Raw genomic sequence first — 16,001 nt, forward strand, 5'->3', positions numbered from 1 at the left:
ATCAACAGGAATTCTTATATATTGCTTGTAGTAGTGTGAACTGGAATAATAACTGCAACCAATTAGACTGCACCAGGTAAGGCTGAAGATTCTAGTACCTAAAGACCCAGTAATTCAGCTTCTGGAAATGTATCCTAGAGAAACTCTCACATATATACATTAAGAGACCTCTATAATAGGGGTCAGTAAACTTTTTCTGTAAAGGGCTGGGTGGCAAATATTTTGGCTTTATGGACAACATCATCTCTAGCACAACTATTCAGCTCTGCTGTGAATGTTTTAGATAATATGTAAATAAATAGGCATTGCTGTGTTCCAATTAAAGTTTATGGACCCTGGGATTTGATTTTCATATAACTTTCATGTGTCACAAAATGTTATTCTTCTTTTCAATTTTTTTCAACCATTTAAAAATGTGAAAACCAGTCAGGGGCAGTGGCACACAGCTGTAATCTCAGCACATTGGGAGGCCAAGGCAGGTGGATCACTTGAGCTCAGGAGTTCAAGAACAGCCTGGGCAACATGGTGAGACCCTGCCTTTGCAAAAACACAAAAAATTAGCCAGGAATTGTGGCATGCACCTGTAGTCCTAGCTACTCGGGTGGCTAAGGTGGGAGGATGGCTTTAGCCCAGGAGGTCGAGATTGCAGTGAGCCGAGATTTAGCCACTGCACTCCAGTCTGGGTGACAGAGCAATATCCTGTCTCAAAAAAAAAAAAAAGTAGAAACCATTCTTAGCTCATGGACCACACCACACAAAAATAGGTGGCAGGCTAGATTTGGTTCATTGGTTGTAATTTGCCAACCCCTCTTCTATAAGAATGTTTCATCAGTCTTGTTTGGTAGCAAAATAATAGATACAACCTGTTTTCTTTCTGTGAGTGAATGCACTTTTATTATTTTTTATTATTATTATTTTTGAGATGGAGTCTTGCTCTGTTGCCAGGCTGGAGTGCAGTTGCACCACCTCGGCTCATTGCAATCTCTGCCTCCCGGGTTCAAGCAATTCCCCTTCCTTATAGTCTCTATACTTGCTTATATGTTTGAAATATTTCATAATTTGAGAATTATTTAAGATATTAGTTTGCATAATATTAACATGCAAAGTGCACATCTTGGTTTGGAAGAAAGTTTGGAGAAGAAAACAGAGCTCTAAACTTAGGACATCTTAGTCCTAAACCCCAGGCTCTACCAGGAACTAGCAGAATGTAACCTCAGTACTTCTTTTAGCATCTTTGAATCAAATAGAGGAAGTCCTATTTGATTCACAGTGTATCACCTGTTTGAAAGCCTTCTGAGAAGCATAAAACACTCAAAATCCAAGAAGTTATTCTTTTTTTTTTCAAAAAACACACACCCACCCACCTCATTTTAAATCTTTTTCATTGTGAAATACGGCCCACATACAGCAAAGTACATAAAACATTAACATTATCATAAAGTGAAACCATGTAGCCACAACCCAGCTCTAGAATACTGCCAGCTCCTAGAAATCCCGAGTGCCCCCACCAACCTTGGCAATCACTTCCTTGCTTTTTTCCCCCAAGGTGGTATCTTTTTTTTAAGACAGAGTCTTAACCTGTCACCCAGGCTGGAGTGCAATGGCGCGATCTCAGCTCATGGCAACCTCCGCCTCCCGGGTTCAGGCGATTCTCCTGACTCAGCCTTCCAAGTGGCTGGGATTACAGGCATGCGTCACCACACCTGGCTACTTTTTATATTTTTAGTAGAGACAGGGTTTCACTGTGTTGGTCAGGCTGGCCTCAAACACCTGACTTCAAGTGATTCGTCCTCCTCAGCCTCCCAAAGTGCTGGGATTACAGGCGTGAGCCACCGCTTGAGGCCAAGGTAGTATTTTTGTTTGTAGCTCTTAGAAATTCCCTGAGTGCCCCCACCGACCTTGGCAATCACTTCTTTGCTTTTTTTCCCCCAAGATGGTATCTTTGTTTGTTTCAAGGTAATATTCTTGCTAACATTTGCTGGGACCAGAATTCTTACACTGTGTCAACACAAAGAGATTTGGAATGTCTGTGGGCTCAGGGAGAAGGGATTGGGAAGTTCGTGGCTCGATTTTTGCTGAGCACTTCCTTTTTTTTTTTTTTTTTTTTTTTAACGAAAAGGAAGGCCCAGGCTTATGGTGTGCCATAAATAGCAGTACAGCCTGCCACACACTTGAGTTTGTAATGTGTAGTAGACACTGTGTTTGGGATTGTGTAAACTTATATAATCCCTAAAACAGCCCTGCGAGATAAGAAAATGGAGGTTTTCTAAGGTCAAAGAGCCAAAGGGAAAGGTAAAGGAAAGAAAAGTTGTACTTAATTCATAAATATTCAAGGCTAATGTAATTTAGTTAAGTTCTTTTTCCAGGTAAAATGCACAAAGCATAGCTCAATGTGACTGATTTTTTCATTTCATTTTGCCTCTTCAATGTATTTATATAATTGCCATTTATTTTACCTCTGTAGAACTTAAAAATTTTTTTCTTGGATCAAAGAATTTTGGACACATTTAGGTTTCTCTCAAATATATTTTATATATAAAAGACTATATAAACAATATGTATATGTCTTATATCCATACATATAGTCATATGTAGAGTCAGGTATATAGTCAGCCATGCCAGAAATCTGCCAGTGTAGGTAATGAATGTTCAGTTGACAAAAGGTGGAATAGTTTGGCTGCTTTACACTCTGGGCTCATCTAAACATGCATATCACAAACTCAGGATAAAAGCAAAGCCTCATCTGAATTGTGAAAATAGATAGTGCAATCTAACCTGGGAAGATTGCTTGCCTGCAGTAAATGGCCATCAGTCTATGTGAATGCTCAGAAAGACGCTTCTAAAAATAAAAGCAGCCAACCTAATGGAGAAAAGAGAAATCACTGGACATTCTGACTATGGTTTTATTTCACTAAATTGCTGAGTATATGCTGAGTTAGAAAAAATAACATTCAATATATAGTTTCCAAGTGCCTGCTCTGTCTAAGGCACTATGTGGGGGAGGTCCAGGGACACAAAAATGAGTGAGCCATCATCCCAACCATTAAGGAGGTTATAGTCTAGTGAGGGGAAAGATAAGACGTAACACAGATAACTACTTATATGAGGCAATGTGTGATAAGAATTATGAGAAAGAAGCAAAGGGGAAACGAGCCAATAGTTATTTGAGTACTTTTTATGAGCCAGGTATGTTTCAAATGTCATCTTATTTCAATCTTACAATAATGTGAGAAGGTAGGTCTTATGTCCAATTCAAGGAACTAGGGAAGCACCAAGAACTTACTGAGGATCACACTAGTAAATGGCACACTGAAATTCAAATCCAGATATGTCCTGCCCAAAGGCATTGTTTCTAACAACTCCAAACGTTTAAGGGCCATATGATCTACCAAAAGGGGGTCCTTTACTGACCATGGATCTCAGAATGATGAAGAATGACCAAGGAGGATAAAACATTCTATGATGACTTCAGACATCATCATGTGTGCCATCCAAGGAGGGCGACCTGGAGGTATTTTCTCAGTCTAGAGTATGACACATTTCGGCTGGAAAACATGAAGCAAGATCTGATCAACAGGCATTTTCCTGCATCTGCCATCAGCTTCAAACTCTGCTTTTAAAAAGACACAAGTGATTGTTTTTCATGTGATTACTAACACGCTGGATATGTTTTCATAAAATAAGAGGGGGAAAAACGAACTCAGCCTTCCTGTATAAATTGTAGGGGTCCATTTTTATTTTCATTCTTATAGAAGCGGTCATTTTGATTCTTAATTTTCTTTTTGTTCAGGCAGTTGTGCGGCCTGAGTGTCCTCTGTTCAGTTGCTTGCCTTCACTTGAAAACCTGTTCTATGGTTTCTCGAGAGCTAGCAACACTGTCATAATTATTTGGCAAGGCAAATGAACATAAATGTAGATTTTCATCATGTATAGAATCAACTAACAATCAGCAAAAGTTCTTCCATATGAGTTGCGTGGCATAGAAGGGATGCTAGAAGATTAGCCCAGAAAGGACAACTCAGCACTCTGGTTGAACTTCAGTTCTGCCAGTAAGCCACTAGGCTGACTGTGTTGCCTCCTGGCAGCATCTCTGTTTCCAAGCAGGCAATGACTAATGACGCTTGTCACCGGTTGTCTTCCATGAAGGGCTAATAGAGTTTAACTAATGAAAGATAACAGCATTTCTCAAAATGGTATAAACCATAGTAGAAATTAAAATAATAGGAAATAATCTTACCCATGTTTTGCCTGGCACAGATTTGCTTGGCTTTGAGAAAGCTGGCTTCATGACAAGATTTGAGATGTTAGTCCAGATTACTACAATTTTAGCTTTTCAATGATGTTAAACATAGCTAAAATTCTAATGTCTGGTATCTCTGTTTCTACTTTGATGAGAACCAATATAAACATTAAAAGATAAAAAGCAACAATACTGTTGAATGGTAACAGATGCATAGGCTGGTGAAATAGTGTGGGACAGCTGTATGTCTCTCAAACAATTCTAATGTACTAGGTGCTAATAATACTTCTACAGTCTGAAACCTTTACTCTCTATACTATGCATGATATCATGAATGAGGGGTTGGTATGTAGTCTGATTTTCACGAGTTATCTCAAGTCAGTAGGTTTTAAAAATCTCTAGTCTTGAGTCCTGAGGAAAAGTGAGAGTTCCCAGTGAAATTGAGGGACCATAATGGTTCTTAACAGTGTGGTGTGCTTTGGTTAAACACACAGTCCATATGCTCTTAATTTGTGTGTAATGATCTGGTGAATTGTCAATCTGTCCTTTTTAAAGGAGCGTGTAAGAAAATAAGATGTACATAAATGTGCACTGGTAAAATATGGCCTCGTTCTCATTTTGAAACTATTTTCATTGCACAGTGAGAATAAAAGTATGTGAGAGTTGATCTTTGATGTCAATGGTGCTAAGTATAACATGACAAGCAAATATGTGATTCACACACCCTTCCTCAGAAATGAGTAAAATGTGATCAAATGTTTCATCTTCTAAATATTTCATTTTCTTCAATATATTTTTCACCATCTGAAATTACCTCATTTATTTATTTGTATCCTTTTTTTTTTCTTTTGAGATGGAGTCTGACTCTATTGCCCAGGCTGGAGTGCAGTGGTGTGATCTTGGCTCGCTGTAGCCTCTGCCTCCCGGGTTCAAGCTATTCTTGTGCCTCAGCCTCCTGAGTAGCTGGGATTACAGGTACGTGCCACCATGCCCACCTAATTTTTGTATTTTTAGTAGAGATGGGGTTTCACCATGTTGGCCAGGCTAGTCTCGAACTCCTGACCTCAGGTAATCCACCCTCCTCAGCCTCCCAAAGTGTTAGGATTACAGGCATGAGCCACCGCACTGGGCCTATTTGTATACTTTTAAATTATCTGTCTCTTCCAAAGTCAAATGAAACTCCATCAGGCAAGGGGTGCGGTGTCTTGGTCACTGCTGAACCTCTGGTGCCTAGAACATTGCCTGGCATATAAATAAGGGCTCAGTAAATGCTTATTAAATAAAGGAATTAATATAAACTAAAAGCATTCAGTGAACAACTTTAGAATTATATTTATATGTTCCTTGAGTCAACTTGACTGATGCCTCCACAGACACAATGTCTACCAGCTTAGCTTAATGCCTTGTAATGATGGGATCAATACATGTTTAGTGAAGGGGTACAGGTAGAGTAAAAAGTTCCAAAAACCACAGTACACTGGTTAGAAACAGTAAATCCTTTGGCATTAAACTTCAGCAACAGACTTGTTTTTTGTTTTTGATGCTCTCTTCTTTTTATTTAAGCATGCTTTTTTTATTGTGATATAGTTCATAATGGTGAGAAGCACAGATCTCAAGTATACAGTTGATGTGTTTTGACAAATGAATATACCATCACCCACATGTAACCTACATTCTGATCAAGATATAGAGCTTTAAATCACTTCAGAAAGTTCCTCTGTACCATTTTCTAGTCAGTTCACTTTCCCCCTCCCCTTTAAGCGATTGCTGTTCTGTTTTCTATCATTACTAGAGTAGCTTTGCTTGTTCTTAAACTTTATATAAATAGAAGCACACAATATATACTCTTTCATTTTTGGCTTCTTTTGTGAAATATTTCTGTGAAATTCATCCATGTTGTGCATACCACTAATGTGTTTCTTCTTACTGCTGAGTAATATTCCCTTCTATCAATATATCATAATTTATTCATTCTCCTGTTGATGGACATTTGGATTGTTTCCAGATTGGGACTGTTACAAATAAAGCAAGTGTAAATGTTCATCTATGGATCTTTGTGGACATATGTCTTAATTTATCCTGGACAAATATGTAAAGGTAGGATTGCTGGGTCACAATGTAAGTAAGGGTATGCTTATCTTTTTAATTTTATTTTTTATTTTTATTTTTGAGACGGAGTCTCGCTCTGTCGCCCAGGCTGGAGTGCAGTGGCGCGATCTCGGCTCATTGCAAGCTCCGCCTCCCGGGTTCACGCCATTCTCCTGCCTCAGTCTCCGAGTAGCTGGGACTACAGGCACCCACCACCACGCCCGGCTACTTTTTTGGTATTTTTAGTAGAAACAGGGTTTCACCGTGTTAGCCAGGATGGTCTCGAGCTCCTGACCTCGTGATCCGCCTGCCTCGTCCTCCCAAAGTGTTGGGATTACAGGCGTGAGCCACCGCACCCGGTCGTGTATGTTTATTTTTATAGAACCGTGCCAAATAGTTCTTCAAAAGAAGTACTATTTTACACTCCAACTAACAATGTATGAGAGTTCTAGTTATTCCATATATTTGCCAATATTTGGTATTATCAGTCTTTTACATTTTAGCCATTCTAGGAGGTGTTGTATTCATTGCACTAACTAGCAGTTTCCTGATGATTAATGATGTTATCTTTTCATTTTGTTACTAACCATTTGTATATTTTTTGATGAAGTGTCTGTTTAAGACTTTTGCCCATATTTTCTTCGGGTTCTTCTTCTTTTTATTGTTGAGTTATGAGAGTTCCTGATTTATTCTTGATACAGTTCCTTTTTCTGATATTTGATTATGATTGTTGTCTCCAAGTCTCTGGCTTGCCTTTTTTTTTTTTTTTTTTTTTTGGTGGTATCTTTTAATGAGCAGAGTTTGAAATTTTGGTGAAGTCCAATTTGTTAAGTTTTTAATGGTTTCTGCTTTCTGTGTCTTAGAAATCTTTGCTAAGGCCAATGTTGTAAAATTATTTTCCTATGTTTTTTTTAAAATTTCCATCCCAAATTAATTTTTGTGCACTTACAAAAAAATATAACAGTTTTATCTACCTTTGTAGAAGCTCTCAGAAATGCTGGGACTCTATGTAAGTCTCCTGGGATCCTGAAATGAAAACTATTTTATTAAAACAAAAGTTTATTGCCTAAAGTAAAGGTGATTTTGATTGATGACACATGCATTTAAATAATTAAATTATTATTTAGTCACTTTATTCAAAAACTGAACACTAAGACAATTCTGAGTGATTTAATGGAGACTAACATGGGCACAGATGATGTGTCTTGGATAATTTCATTACTGTTGTTTATAGTTGCAGGGTTTTTCCTTTGTTTTTATTTTTTGACAATTATATTGCCTTTCATTTCATGTGTAAGCATCAGTAATTTAAAGAAGGTAGCCCAGAAACATTTTGGAAGGTGGTCTGATATTGAATTTTTTTCCTTCATAACCTAGAACACATAGACTTGACTGAAGATTTTCCTTTTTATTATGTTCTATGTATTGACTGAATTTCAAATCAGTTCATAAAAATTTTCCTTGTTAAAGCTATACAGTATTTGGTTATCTTTAATGTTAAATTAAATCACAGAATAATAGAAAAAGGTTGAGATTAGGATTCTGAGGATCCTTAGTTTGGACGTTGTCTTTCCCGTAACCTGCTTTTATTACCAGTATGAATTTAAGCAAGGTACATAATTCTTTTTTTTTTTTTTTGACACGGAGTCTCGCCCAGTCGCCCAGGCTGGAGCGCAGTGGCGCAATCTTGGCTCACTGCAAGTTCTGCCTCCCGGGTTCTTGCCATTCTCCTGCCTCAGCCTCCCGAGTAACTGGGACTACAGGTGCCCGCCACCACGTCCGGCTAAGTTTTTGTATTTTTAGTAGAGACAGGGTTTCATCGTGTTAGCCAGGATGGCCTCCATCTCCTGACCTCGTGATCTACCAGCCTCGTCTTCCCAAAGTGCTGGGATTACAGGCATGAGTCACCGTGCCCGGCCGCAAGGTACATAATTCTTTTGAGCATCAGTTTCTTCAGCTGTAGAATGGGTAATAGCTAGGTTGGAATTATTGCAAATACTAAATGCAATCTTATATGTAAAATATCTGTCAAGTATTTGTTGTTTAATAAATATTACACCCTTCCACCACATTTTCTAACTCTTGAGTTATTACCTCCAGGAAAGAATAAATATAATGATACACAAATTCCAGGAATTGAAATTTTCTGTATCAGCCTATACAGTGTTCCTCAGACTAGGATCTAGAACCTCTTGAAATCTTCAGACAGATTCTTAAGGGTTAGAGGATTCTCTAGAGGATTTTTAGAAATAAATAGTTTTTATTGGGATGATCATCTTAAAATATTAAAATAGGCAGGGTCTTTAAAACATCTGAATATTCACCTTATAACTAAATATTGTCATGAGATTTCAATATGAATCTGCATGGTTTGCCATGCCATCTTACTTAGCTAACGGATTGTCAGTGTGACAGTGTTTGTTACTGGCTGCTATTAGGTGGGCATGTCCTGCTACCTAAATGATAGCAATGGCTAGTGTCTGCCACTATGCTTATGTTGAATTACTTGTAAATGAAGTCAAAATTTCTTTTTCTCAGTGATAATACATACATGAATAATATTTTCAGTTACCAAGACTTTAGTTTCTTATGGTTTCAATAAATCAATATTTTGATTTCACACAATGAAAATAACACGATTGACTAATGTACTACTTTGTAGGGGCTAGTAAGAAATGAACAGGGACAGATTGAATAATGTAAGTGATATATTTGTACCAGGCAAAAGCCAAATGCTTTCAGACACGTTGTACCAATAAAAGTGTAACAGTAATTTGAATATTCTAAAATGAAAACAGGATGGAAATATTAATAAAATTCAATTTATGATTAATTTTGAAATGGTGTAAATGAGTAACTTTTGGTATCTACCAATCACCTTGTGAAATTTTGCCCTCTGAAGCCTCATTCAAAGGCAGACGTGGTGCTGAGCCTGTTTGAAAAACCACAAACTGTGTGATGCCTGTGTCAGAATTGTTTCACTACAGAAACCTGTCTGCCCTGTTTGGAGAGTGAGAGGGAATTTTTGAGGACACAGACTATCTCCATTAATCTTTTTCTCTTTTGCCAACAATTGTTGCAATATTAGCCAAATAGAGTCCCATGCAGATATAAATAAAACACAGTGAGAAGTCTTGTTTCTTCTTTATCTTCAATGAGCTAACTATAAATTCAAGACTGAAACTTTAAAAATAGCTTTACACTTTGGGAGGCCGAGGCGGGCGGATCACGAGGTCAGGAAATAGAGACCATCCTGGCTACCATGGTGAAACCCCGTCTCTACTAAAAATACAAAAAAATTAGCCGGGCGTGGTGGCGGGTGCCTGTAGTCTCAGCCACTCGGGAGGCTGAGGCAGGAGAATGGCATGAACCCGGGAGGTGGAGCTTGCAGTGAGCCCAGATGGCACCACTGCACTCCAGCCTGGGTGACACAGCGAGACTCCGTCTCAAAAAAAAAAAAAAAAAAAAAAGCGTTAAAATAGTCTTAATAATTAAAACTAACTGCAGGTAATCTTTCTTATTCCAAATTTCAGCAAAATCGAATTGGATATATATTTAGTGGTGATTTAAATTATACTATTATACTAACTCCATGCTGCATTAAATGATACAGCTTTAGGCCGGGCGTGGTGGCTCACACCTGTAATCCCAGTACTTTGGGAGGCCAAGGCGGGCAGATCACTTGAGGCAAGGGGTTTGAGACCAGCGTGGCCAACATGGTGAAACCCCCTCTCTACTAAAAATACAAAAATCAGGCGGGTGTGGCGGTGCATGCCTGTAATCCTGGCTCCCCGGGAGGCTGAGGCATAAGAATTGCTGGAGGCTGGGAGGTGGAGGTTGCGACGAGCCTGGGCGACACAGCAAGACTCTGTCTCCAAAAAAAAAAAAAAAAAAAAAGTATGGCTAATATTTTTGCAAACTCAAAGTGGTGATTTAGTTTCAGCCAACTGCATTATCTACTGCAGTACATTAATAAATTAATGCTGTTAATTTGAATTTTATTGATTTGTACTTTCGTGTTAAATTTGTAAATCTGCTTTTGTTTTAGAGCTGTGTAACAGCTATAAGAGAAATGAGTTTATGCCGTTTTGTGTTTATATTTATTTAAAGAACAATAGAAGGAATTTAAGTAACAATGGAGATCTTGGGAGAATTTTGTGTTTTAAAAGAGGACATATATAAGTCACCTGTGAGAAATTGTTTTAGCTCTTTTAACATTACATTGTTCAGTAATGCCATAACTCTAAAATTAAGTTTTCGTATTATTTCTGTACACATCTGAGCATTTAAAACAACTTACTTTATTATTATTATTATTTTTTTACTGACAGTGTTCTCACTCTGTCACCCAGGCTGCAGTGTAGCAGTTTGATCATACTTCACTGCAGCGTTGAACTCCTGGGCTAAAGCTATCTTCAGTCTCACAAATAGCTAGGACTATAGGAGCATGCCACTGGGCATGATATATATATATCTCCAATATACAGAGTCCCACACAGATATAAATAAAACACAATGAGAAGCCTTGTTTCTTATTTCCAATGGTCTAACTATAAATTCAAGACTGAAACTTTAAAAATAGCTTAAGAATTGTCTTAATAATTAAACTAACTTCAGGTAATCTTCAGGTATATACACCCAGTATATACCTCTCTCTCTCTATATATAAATATACACCCAGTATATCTATATATATGTAGATATACGTACAGATATATAGATATATCGATATATCTGTCTTTTTCTGTGTTTGTGGTTATAATTCTTTTCTTTCACAGCTTTTGAAAAGTAATAAAAACAATATGTTCTTTCCCCCTCAAAAAAATTAGGCAAAAACGACATTCCTGTTGAGTTAAATTGCCTAATTACACACAAATGTCGATATATGTATGCCCAATTACTTACATCGCTGTAAGTATCTATACATTTATATATAGATATACTGGGTGTATAATTATAGATATAGAGAGGTATATATTGGGTGTATATACCTGAAGATTAGAAATATAGATCTATATATAGAAATATAATACATAAACATATCTATATAAACATATATAATATATATTTATATTTATCTCTATATATCTATATATAGAGATATCTCTCTATATATAGAGAGAGATAGGGAGGCTGGGGTCTCACTAAGTTGCCCATGTGGTCTTGAACACTTGGTCTCAAGGGGTCCTCCCACCTTGGCCTCACAAAACTCTGGGACTTCACCAGGCCTACAACCATTTGTAAAGATTTTTTTTCCCCAATGGATTTATCTCCTGCCAACCTTCAAACATTTCTTTTTCTTGTATGTGCTAAGTCTTTTCCCTCTTTTCAGAATGGAAAGAGTTTATAAGTAGTCATCTGGGAATGCAGCTTAACTCTGAAGGCCCATATAGCTTGTAGGGACATCAAGTTCATGACCCTGTAACTCTGATCGTCCTTCTAACTATAGATTCTTCTGACCATGTATCCTTTAATAAGCTGATTAGTTGTAAGGTTTTAAAGAGAGAACATGAAAGAATTTTTATATTCTTCTTCAAATCATAAAATTGAACATCGATTTACTGCTTCCTAGCTTTGAAGTCACAAAGCAGAAACAGCTTATTGGAAAGACAGCATTATGAGAAATATATCAAACCACATTTGATTTGTAATTGGGCAATTTAACTCAACAGGAATGTCGTTTTTGCCTAATTTTTTTGAGGGATACCTCAAATAGTGTTTTTATTACTTTTCAAAAGCTGTGAAAGAAAAGAATTACAACCACAAACACGGAAAAAGATAGGCTTAGCAATAATTCCTGTGGGCTTACCTTTCTGTTCCTTTTTCTGTTTTTGGCTCAGCAATACCAGAAACTCGTATGATTTCACACTATTTTCTTTTGATACATCAGAAAATTGGATACCAATTAAAATTTTTCTCAATTACTGATTTTTAGTAGGTTTCTACTTCAAAATATTGTTTTCAGGAAGGGGTAAAACGACCAGAGGAAGGAGAAAAAGCAGCAAAACTCCAGTTATTGGTAAATGTGCCATAGTCCTCATTCAAGGTGCCGTTTTAACGCAACACAGGCAAACATTTGCCCTTCACTTACTTCAATATATGAAATACTGTAACCAAATAAATACCAGAGGCTTTGATCTTTGGCCCTCATCTCACAACGCTCAGGGATATGACTTGAACAGTATGATTTTTGCTGTAGTTAAAAATGAGAATATTTAACACTAACAGAGTATTTCTTGACAGTAGGTCTGTCCTGTACGTTTGTATTCTAACAGGGTTAGGATTAGAGTGCCGGGAGGTATAAGGACGTACAAGAATGCTTCTCCAGTTCAACTCTAAGGGAACGATGTAATTCCTCAAATTCACCTCTCAGCCTGTTTTTCAGCGTTCCTGTGTTTGGCTGCCAGGGGCGAAAGTAGCGGTCGAGGGAAGACACCTGTGAAGGGGCGTGGCTACTCGCCCGGGCTCCTCCGTCCCCTGACCCCAGAGGCCCCTGCGCAGAATGGACGGAGGAGTTGCTGTACTAGAGCGGTGTGGCCGCCCTGTCCAAGTCCTCAGCTCCCGACCCGACGGGCGCCTGTGCACACCGGCAGGAGACAGTCACGCAGATGCCAGTGTAGTCCACGGCAGCTTAGAACGTGGTGCCGACCGCTCCAGAACTGAGTGGTCGAGTCGTTGTAAGGACTCTCCCAGAGAGTTGAACTCTGGGCTCACTTCGGCAAAGTCTGTTGGCACAAGGCCCCAGTGTCACTGGCGAAATATCGGTGAAAATTTCCATGTTTTGGGGAGGACCCCTGCTGGACCTAGTGACCTAGCGGGCCAGCCGCCTCCCTAGCTCCCAGAGAGGCTTCGGAGAGACGCCAAGCGCTCCAGACCGGCGCGGTCCTCCGCGCTCCACTGCTGCCGCACGGACTGCCAGGCTCCCAGCATGCTCCGCAGGCTGAGCTCCGCAGCAAGAGAACTCAAAGCCCCGGGCCTGGGTCCCACGCGGGGCCCCTTACCCAAGGTGCCCCGGGCCTGGGTCCCACGCGGGGCCCCTTACCCAAGGTGCCCCGGGCGCTCATTTGCATGTCCCACCCAACAGGCAAACCTACAGGTCAGTCGCGGCCGAGTACGGCCTGGCGGTCAGAGCACCAAACTTACGAGCCTTGTGATGCGGTTCTATTGCATGAAATTCTCCTAAAGGCCCCAAGATGAACGGGAAAGCGCGCGGTTCGCTCACCGTAACTAAAACAGGTGAGAGACTCCCGTGCCTTATAAGGCCTGTGGACGGAGGCAATTGCGTGCTCGCTTCGGCAGCACATATACTAAAATTGGAACGATACAGAGAAGATTAGCATGGCCCCTGCGCAAGGATGACACGCAAATTCGTGAAGCGTTCCATATTTTTGCGTAGTCTTCGATAATCATTTCAATATCTGCTAACTAGCACTAAGGAAATAGTGTGAATCTAAGCAAAAATGGGTGGCACCCAATGACGAAATTGTGGTTTTCATTACAAAAAATTTGTGTAAGGAGATCTATGAAGTGGGAAGGGAGCAGAGTCACCCGTGGAATGTCGTGTGCGAATATATCGTTAATGCGCATTTTGGAAATGGAGAAAGGTCACCTTGTGCCTTCTTCATTGAACTTTTCATTCTGAAATAGACTTACGGTCTTGTCTCCCCAAACAACACAAACTCCAGAGCCCCAGCTTGTTTGGCTTTTGTTCAATAGAAGACCACCTGGCATATGAATTGTTCAATGACTCCTTACTAAATCTTTCCTAAACTAATAAATCTCTACTAAAGGAAGGAAACGTTAGCGCTCATTTCTGGCGCCTACTTTGTGCCATTCTCCATCATTTTAGACCTGAGTGCTTACATCCTTTTTCTCTTAGACTGCGAGCTGCACAAAGGAAAGGAATGCTACTAAGGACTGGTATTATTGGAGGTCAATGTTGGCCTTTGCCTATAGATTTAAGAGCTCCAGGACCCATTTGAATACTGGCCACAAGTAGCAAGGCCATTCTGGATCTGTTTTCACGAGTCTTCTGTTTTCATGTATCCTCTAAGAAGTACTTAGAAAGGCCGGTTTACATAAATCGGACAGATTCTGTGATGGGAAATTCGATTAGGAGGAATGTTCATTGCCCAGCCTGAAAGCATATTTTACTCAATGAAAACAAGTATTTGGATGCAGATAGGAGGATCACCTGGGTAACTTAATAGTAACGTGACTGGGCGCCTTGAAGATGGAGGCTGTGGAGGAAGGGAGCCCACCGGGAGACAGAACCGGTGGGAGGCCCAGACAGCGTCGTAGATGTCCACTAGGCTAAGTCCGCGAGCAGGAAAATGCAGGTCCAGAGAAATCTTGAGCAGCCTCCACAAACACCACCGTGTCTTGTCCAGCAACCTTCGTGAACCGCGAAAATATGGAACGCTTCACGAATTTGCGTGTCATCCTTGCGCAGGGGCCATGCTAATCTTCTCTGTATCGTTCCAATTTTAGTATATGTGCTGCCGAAGCGAGCACGCAATTGCCTCCGTCCACAGGCCTTATAAGGCACGGGAGTCTCTCACCTGTTTTAGTTACGGTGAGCGAACCGCGCGCTTTCCCGTTCATCTTGGGGCCTTTAGGAGAATTTCATGCAATGGAACCGCATCACAAGGCTCGTACGTTTGGTGCTCTGACCGCCAGGCCGTACCAGGCCGCGACTGACCTGTCAGGTTTACCTGTTGGGTGGGACATGCAAATGAGCGCCCGGGGCACCTTGGGTAAGGGGCCCCGCGTGAAACCCAGGCCCGGGGCTTTGAATTCTCTTGCCGTGGAGCTCAGCCCGCGGAGCATGCCGGGAGCTATCAACGCTGCGGCCGCCTCGGACCGCGCGGCGGGGTCCAGCGCCCAGGCGAGCTGGAGACACCTTGATAACGAGGCTCCTGCGGCACCGGGAGGGCCGGCCCGGGGTCGGCGCGACACCTTTAGAACAGGTCGTTTCACCATAAACTTCCTCTGACGAGTAATTTTTTTAAAAAAGTAATTAACCTACCATTATCACACCTAGAAAAGTTAATTCCTTAATGGCACCTAATATTCAGTCTACTTTCAAATTTCCTTATTTCAGAAATTCCTTATTACAGTCGAATTGTCACAAAGATTCAAACAAGGTCCCACGTTGTATTTGGTTGCTACCACCCTGGGTCTCTGTTGTCCTCTAATTGCCCTCGCCTCGTTTTTCTTCATGTCATTCATATACTGAGGGATATTTGCCCTGTGGAATGTCACAGATCTTGGGATTTGGCCCATTACTTACGGATAGTGTCGTTTAACTTGTTTCTCTAGCCTCCATGTTTCTTGAAAATTTATAGTTAGGGGTGATGGACTCATTCGATTCTGGTTCAGTTGTGTTGTGTTTTGTTTTGAAGCCAGCACGGCTTCAAACAGTGGTAGGGTGTGTGCTTACTGCACCTCAGCGAGAGTCGTGTATCTGCTGGCTGTCCCGGTGTGAGTGATGCCTACCCCTAACCTGTGGGTGCAGGTGGTCAGCCGTCTGACCCCTCCCACTATAAAGTTTCCCAGAAATCTTTCCTTTAATGGTTTTAGGATACACCCATGAACAATATCCAAGTAGAAGGTCTGGTCTGGTGGTTTGCTTGCTTTTTGTTTTGTTTTGAGGACACATTGTAATTGTACA

General features: G+C 40.3%; 2 non-coding genes across 2 annotated transcripts; one reads left to right on the forward strand and one right to left on the reverse strand.

Annotated features, from left to right (window-relative positions):
* Positions 1-13,611: 13,611 nt before the first annotated feature.
* On the forward strand, positions 13,612-13,718 carry LOC123575068 (U6 spliceosomal RNA). Its single transcript, XR_006700229.2, has one exon. It is a non-coding gene; the product is annotated as a U6 spliceosomal RNA (small nuclear RNA).
* A 1,017-nt stretch (positions 13,719-14,735) lies between these two features.
* LOC123574725 (U6 spliceosomal RNA) lies at positions 14,736-14,842 on the reverse strand. Its single transcript, XR_006699929.1, has one exon. It is a non-coding gene; the product is annotated as a U6 spliceosomal RNA (small nuclear RNA).
* Between the last annotated feature and the right edge of the window lie 1,159 nt (positions 14,843-16,001).

Source organism: Macaca fascicularis, chromosome 7 (assembly GCF_037993035.2).
Source record: "Macaca fascicularis isolate 582-1 chromosome 7, T2T-MFA8v1.1".
NCBI classification, from domain to species: Eukaryota; Metazoa; Chordata; class Mammalia; order Primates; family Cercopithecidae; genus Macaca; species Macaca fascicularis.